The sequence below is a fragment of the Chiloscyllium plagiosum genome, unplaced genomic scaffold (genome assembly GCF_037043375.1).
Source record: "Chiloscyllium plagiosum isolate Xiang-an unplaced genomic scaffold, Cpla_swu_hap1 HiC_scaffold_1, whole genome shotgun sequence".
In the NCBI taxonomy this organism is placed as follows: Eukaryota; Metazoa; Chordata; class Chondrichthyes; order Orectolobiformes; family Hemiscylliidae; genus Chiloscyllium; species Chiloscyllium plagiosum.
In genome coordinates, this window is record NW_028270139.1 from 65,232,606 (window position 1) to 65,239,366 (window position 6,761).

Sequence of the window (6,761 nt, forward strand, 5' to 3'; positions counted from 1 at the left end):
ATTCTCTCTCAAGTTACTCTTTTGCCCTTAATATACGCTTGTGGAATCTATTTGGATTCTCCTTAACCTTAACTGCCAAAGTTTTCTCATGTCCAGTTTCTGCTCTCCAGATTTCCCTCTTAAGTGTACTTCTATACCCCCATACTCCTCAAAGGGTTGACGATCTCAGCTGTCTATACCTGAAAAATGCCCCCTTCTTTTTCTTGATCTGAGTCTTAATATGTCTAGTCATCCAATGTTCCCTACTCCTGCCAGCCTTGTTCTTCACAAACAGGAACATGCTAGCCTTAAACGCTCATTATCTCACTTTTGAAAATTTCCCACTTGCCAGACATCCCTTTACCTGCAAACAGCATCCCTCAGTAAACTTTTGAAACATCCTGTCTAATACCATCAAAATTGGCTTTGCCCCAATTTAGAACTTTAATTATTGGATCAGACCTATCCTTTTCCATAAATATTTTAAAACTAATAGAATTATGGTTACTGGTCCCAAAGTGCTCCCCTAATAACATCTCAGTTACTAAACCTGCCTTATTTCCAAAGAGGAAGTTGAGTTTTTCCCCTTCTCGAGTCGGGCTATTTACATATTGATTAAGAATGTTTTCTTGAACACACATAAGAAATTCCTCCCCATCCAAGCCCTTAATACTTTGGCTGCCCCAATCTAAGTTTGGAAAATTAAAATCCTATACTACTACAACTCTATTATTCTTAGTTATCTGCTATCACCTCACATATCTGCTCTCAATTTCCAGCTGACTACTGGGAGGATCTATAGTACAGTCCCACCCCTCTTATTTCTCATTGGATTATCCTTCAGGAATGTCCTCTCTAAGTACCATCATGATGTTTTCCCTATGCAAAAACACCATTCCCACTTCTTTCTTGCCTCCCCTTCTATCCTTCCTTTAGCATCTGTACCTGGAGCATTGAGCCACCAGTTGGGTCCCTTCATTAGCCATGTTTCTGTAATAGCTTAGAAACACCAGTCCAATTGGTTATCTGCCTCCAGTCTGGACAATTTCCATCCTTTAGGAGAGACATTAATGCCATCTGACTCCAGTCAGAACTTCTTCAAACTACTCCAAACCTTTCCCAACACTGGCTTTTTAAATGCTAAAATTAATTCTTGATTATTCTGAACCTAAAAGCCTGCAGTCCACCTGGTCCCCGACACAAATCCTGAAAAGCTGATTTAGTTAATTATTAAATCTTTTCATAAAAATAAGACTCATATGTTACTAGTGTAATATCCACACTCTTAAAAAAAGGTGCTAACATATACAACAGTCACCTTTAATCATAACAGTAATTTCTTATAAAGTAAAAAGAGAAAATTTAGAAGAGTTACATTTTATTTTATTTCTTTTGAGAATGTAGATTTTAACACTGACAAAGTCAGCATTTATTGTACACCTAGAATAACCTTCGTGAATACCACTGAAATAGAAGTTGGGCTTAGTATGCTGCCCTGAGAAATCTCTGAATAATGGCCAGGATAAGAATTTTAAAAAGTCACAGTCATTTGTGTAACCAATTTTCTCATCTCAATTCCAAATGACTGATTCTCCCATATTTCTATACTCTGAGCCAGTGTTCTAAACTCCCCAGCCAGGGAAACCATTTTCTCAGCACATATCCTGTTAAGTCTCATTTGAGTTGTATGTTTCAATTAAATCACATCTAGTTCTAATCTCCTATATATAGCACAGACATACTTCACTCAATATCTCTTCAAAGAAAAATGAAAGAACTACTCGAATGATGTTTAATAGTATTTCTTAAAGGGCAAGAATTCCACCCTTCAGGGGTTCATGTTGAAAGAATGTGGTCAGTACCCTGACAATCTCCCCCAAACCCCATATCCTCAAATTCATTACCTTTTTTCTTTCCTGCATATCATAGATCAAGAAATATTAAACAGTTGTCCTAACCTTTTTTGAGCCAGATCCCCTTTACGATCGTAATATCATAATCCCATGCAGTTATCAATTATGCAACTCCATCTCATTAATTTATGCATTTATATACAAATACCATAAGTCAAATGTATTCTTTATTGCATTCCCTCTTACTGACATTCATTATATCAATTTACTGCTATTTCCTAATAATGGGTACTATGTCCTTCCAAGTTAATTTAGCCAACAACATTAGCAAGGCTCTATACTAGCCCTAGTTTTGCTGAGGTGGACCCCTTCTGACCTATATAGATCCTATCACCCCAGAACCATCCTAATGTTTGAAGAACATATCATCTCTCACCATTCTATCCTCCCACATCTGTACTAATCACTGTGTAGGAGAATATGGTTATTTTAAGATTACTATCTTTGATGTTCTTTTTGACATTGTCTGCCTAACTCCACCAAAACCTACAATATAGTTTCATTCTGTTTGTCAATGGCACTGACATAGGCCATGAACTTTCCTCCTCAGCGGGCTTTGTGACTGCTCAGTGACATCCTTGATCTTTGCACGAGCAAATTAAGGACATTGTAGATTCATCTCAGTGGCTGCAAAAATACCTATCTGCTCCTTAAAAAGTCACACATCACTGTTGTTTTCCCAATCTTATATTAGAACATTACAGCACAGTACAGGCCCTTTGGCTCTCAATGTTGTGCTACTTGCAAAACCAATCTGAAGCGCATCTAACTTATACTATTCCATTTTCATCCATATATCTATGTAATGACCATTTAAAATGCCCTTAAAGTTGGCGAGTCTACTACTGTTGCAGCAGGGCATTCCACGCTCCGACTACTCGGAGTAAAGAAACTACCTTTGACATCTGTCCTATATCTATTACCCCACAAATTAAAGCTATGTCCCCTCATACTAGCTATCACCATCGGAGAAAAGGCTCTCACTGTCCACCTTATCTAACCCTCTGATTATCTTCTTTCTGACCACCTAGGGTGTCATGGACTTGATTCTAACTGCACTCCTCAGATGAATCATCACTAGTACATTATTCAGAACTGAACATCCTGCATCGTCCTCCTCAACTGCCTCGCGGTCACCTAATCTGTAAACTTGCACATCCTTCAGCTGAAAGACGATCAAATGTGGAAACGTTGAATCCACGTAACTCTCAGCTTTACAAGATATACAGAGGAGCCTCGATTGTCCAAAGGACATGGGCAGGGAGTATTTCGTTCGGCTAATCGAATACCAGATAACATAGTTTAGCCGAACATCAGGACATTGCAATCTTGCTGTATAATCAGATATTCAGATAATTGAATGCTGGATAATCGAGGTTCCTCTGTATCGTAGTGCCAAGAGCTGCTGCTCAAGTACTGAAAATATCCTGTATGTGCTCAGCTGAGACACAAAGTCCTAGAATTGCTGCATGGAATAGGATCTGCACACCACAGTACTGAGATACTAGGTTATATACTTTACTAAACAAAAGACCAAGCTGTTAAATCAGCACCTTTCTTTGTGCTGTTTATTGCAGAATGATGCGTAGGTAGATGAATTGGGGTGGTGGGGGTGAGCGGTAGAGACACGCACTTCAGCATTACTACACTGATAGTTACTAGACTAAGTTCAAAATCACAACACCTGGTTATAGACCAACAGGTTTATTTGGAAGCACTACCGTTCGGAGTGCTGCTCCTTCATCAGACCACAGTCCAACACTGGCTCCTTCACATCATGGTTACTAGTCACAGATGCTCCACTGCAGTTTCAAGCACTCTCCTTCCTTACCTCTGGGCTCTCCAAATACCTATGCACCTACCTACTGTGCTGTGACCCTTTTGATTTGTTTTCAGTTCTCTCCACGGCTCTTTAAATTCATTGTGCTCTTGGACACCACTGATCACCAGCTCAATTAAATTTGGAGTGCTGTTAAGAAAGTGCATACTTACTACACAAGTATATTTGCATTCCAGCAAAGATAGCTAGTACAAGTTCTTGAGAAAATCTGCAAAGAAGGGCATTTAAAAGTGGAATTGAAGATGGTGACCATAAGATGTAGGAGCAGGAAAAAAAATCATTTGTTCAAGTTTGCTCCGCTATTTAATTAAATCATAGCTGATTAAATCCTCTGCCTGTACAGCATGAAAAACACTTCACAGTATCTCAGAACATGTGACAACAAATCACTTTCCTGCCTTATCTGGGAATCCTTGATTTCTTTAATAAATATTTTTATTGAAAACTTTTTAAAATCTTTTACAAAAGATCTATATACAAAAAAGAATAACACCATCAAATCAGAAAAAAGGCAGTACTATTGTTAATGAACAACCTATCATTCTACCAGAACAAACATATCTAGTTAACTTAAACTTAATTACAAACATATTAAATAAATACTAACTTAAAGTAAAATCAAATAATTAAAACTAGTGGGTGGCACAGTGGTTAGCACTGCTACCTCACAGCGCCAGAGACCTGGGCTCAATTCCCGCCTCAGGCGACTGTGTGGAGTTTGCACATTCTCTGCGTGGGTTTCCTCCAGGTGCTCCGGTTTCCTCCCACAGTCCAAATATGCGCAGGTTAGGTGAATATGCTAAATTGCCCATAGTGTTAGGTGCAGGGGTAAATGTAGGGGAATGGGTCTCGTCTGGGTGCGCTTCGGTGAGTCGGTGTGGACTTGTTGGGATGAAGGGACTGTTTCCACACTGTAAGTAATCTAAATCTAAGTAATCTCACTACTTTATTCTATTTCACTCATCACACCTCCACTGAGGCTCCCATCCCTGATGATGCTCCTCTCTTGAACTTAGCTAGCCTCCCTGGCGCCATATGAGCCCTATGGAAGATCTTTAATTGCATGGCCTGTGCTCTGTTACATACTGAAATTTTCCTTACATTTCCCCATATGTTTTCCCATACCTCCGATGAAATATCCTCTCCTAACTCTGGATTCCACGTTCGAGAGTCCTTCCATGTCCCCCAGGGCACGACCTTTCTGTAAATGATATAAAGTACTGAGTGAAAGAGCACCCATACAGCAGAGTACTCTTTTCTCCATGTCTGATTTTTAACACTGAACCAGGAGCGTGGTCTTCCTCTGTATATAGTCCCTTATCTGGAAATATTGGAAAAGGTCCCTCTTAGACAATCCATGTTTCTGACTTAATTGACAAAATGACATCAGGACCTCCCCCTCGAAAAATCACCCAGACAGGTTCCCTTATTCTCCCATACATTAAAGTCAGAGTCCATTGTTCCAGGTTTAAATCCTTGGGCTCCCACCAACAGGGTAAATGGCAAAGTCTTAGACCAATTGCTCTCGTCTTACCTCATTATCCTCCGGACTCTCATCGTATTTAAAATAATTGGGTTGGGTCACAGATTTCATCTTATCCATAAGTAATACATTAATTAAAGAACATCTCGATTGCGAGGCTTCAATATCAAGCCAAATCAATTCCGAATTCCCCTGCTCCCAGTCACCAACATATGTTCACAGGGCGCTTATTTGGTATTTCTTCAAATCTAGAAGATCCACCCTCCCCTCACCCTATGTAAGCTGCAATTTAGTGAATTTAATTAGAGGATGCCTGTGGCACCAAATACAGGATCCTAGCCAACCACTGATCCTCCCTAACACTTGTCCAGGTAACAACAACGGGTGCATTCTCATGGGGTACAACAGGCAGGGATAAACGTTCATTTTAATCAGGGCTTTTTGGCCCAACCATGACAATGGTAACCCTCCCACCGCAGCAAATTCTGTTTTATCCTCTCTAGTAGTTGTGCATAGTTAGCTTTATACAGCTGGTGGAAGGAAGGGGTAATAAAAATTCCCAAATACAAAAAAAAACCTTTTGATGACCATTAAACACGAACTGCATTCCATCCTTCAGATTAGGCACCTCCACCAATTCCCCCTATCGGCATGGCTACTGATTTTGTAAAATTGATCCTATAACCCAAGAAACCACTATGAATTAATTGCTGGTTTCAGTCAAGGAACAGACTTTTCTGGATTGGCCAGAAACAAAAGTACGTCGTCAGCGTAAAAGGTGATCTGATGGTCCCTCATTCCCACCCTTGGCGCTACTTTTCAGGATCCCTCCTGATGGAACCGTTAACTGAACCTATCACCAAGGTAAATGACAGCGGTGATAAAGGACACCCCAGTCGACTACCTCTCCCAATGTTTTTGCTCAGTCTACATCCCTCTGCAGGGTTTGTGTCATCCTCACCAATTGCTTTCCCACCTATGTTTGTTAACTGCAAGCCTAGTGACAATACATTGACTTTCATCACCCAAGCCTAGGTCACAACACATGGTACTCCACTAGTTAGTGGCTGCCAATCCTGAAAATGGCCCTTATCCCTACTCTATTCAATTAGCTAGACAAACCTCCCAACATGTCGCTTGTGAAGTATCTACCCGTGGGATACCTTATCAAATGTCAAGGAAAGAAACATACTTCCAAGTGCATACAAGAAAGCTGGGATGCACAGTTTCTTCTACAATCTAGACTAGAGTGGTGCTGGAAAAGCACAGCAGTTCAGGCAGCATCCGAGGAGCAGGAAAATCGATGTTTCGGGCAAAAGCCCTTAATCAGGAATAGAGCCTCTATTCCTGATGAAGGGCTTTTGCCCGAAATGTCAATTTTCCTGCTCCTCGGTTGCTGCCTGAACTGCTGTGCTTTTCCAGCACCACTAGTCTTGAATCTGGTTCCCAGCATCTGCAGCCCTTGTTTTTACCTAGTTTCGTCTATAACCACTATCCTGTCTCCACCTCAAGCAAATGAAATAGTGGGATAAGGAAGATGAGGAAG

The 6,761-nt window shown here is 40.5% G+C and overlaps 1 long non-coding RNA gene across 2 annotated transcripts in view; it reads right to left on the reverse strand.

The window, feature by feature from the left end:
• The window catches only part of LOC122551228 (uncharacterized), a 30,655-nt gene extending 24,142 nt beyond the window's left edge, over positions 1–6,513 (reverse strand). For both annotated transcript variants that reach the window (XR_006312062.2, XR_015757226.1), the window contains exons 1-2: positions 4,858–6,513; positions 3,885–3,940 (exon numbers count right to left, since the gene is read on the reverse strand). This is a non-coding gene — a long non-coding RNA (uncharacterized LOC122551228). The remainder of the gene's footprint in view (positions 1–3,884; positions 3,941–4,857) is intronic.
• Positions 6,514–6,761: the final 248 nt, after the last annotated feature.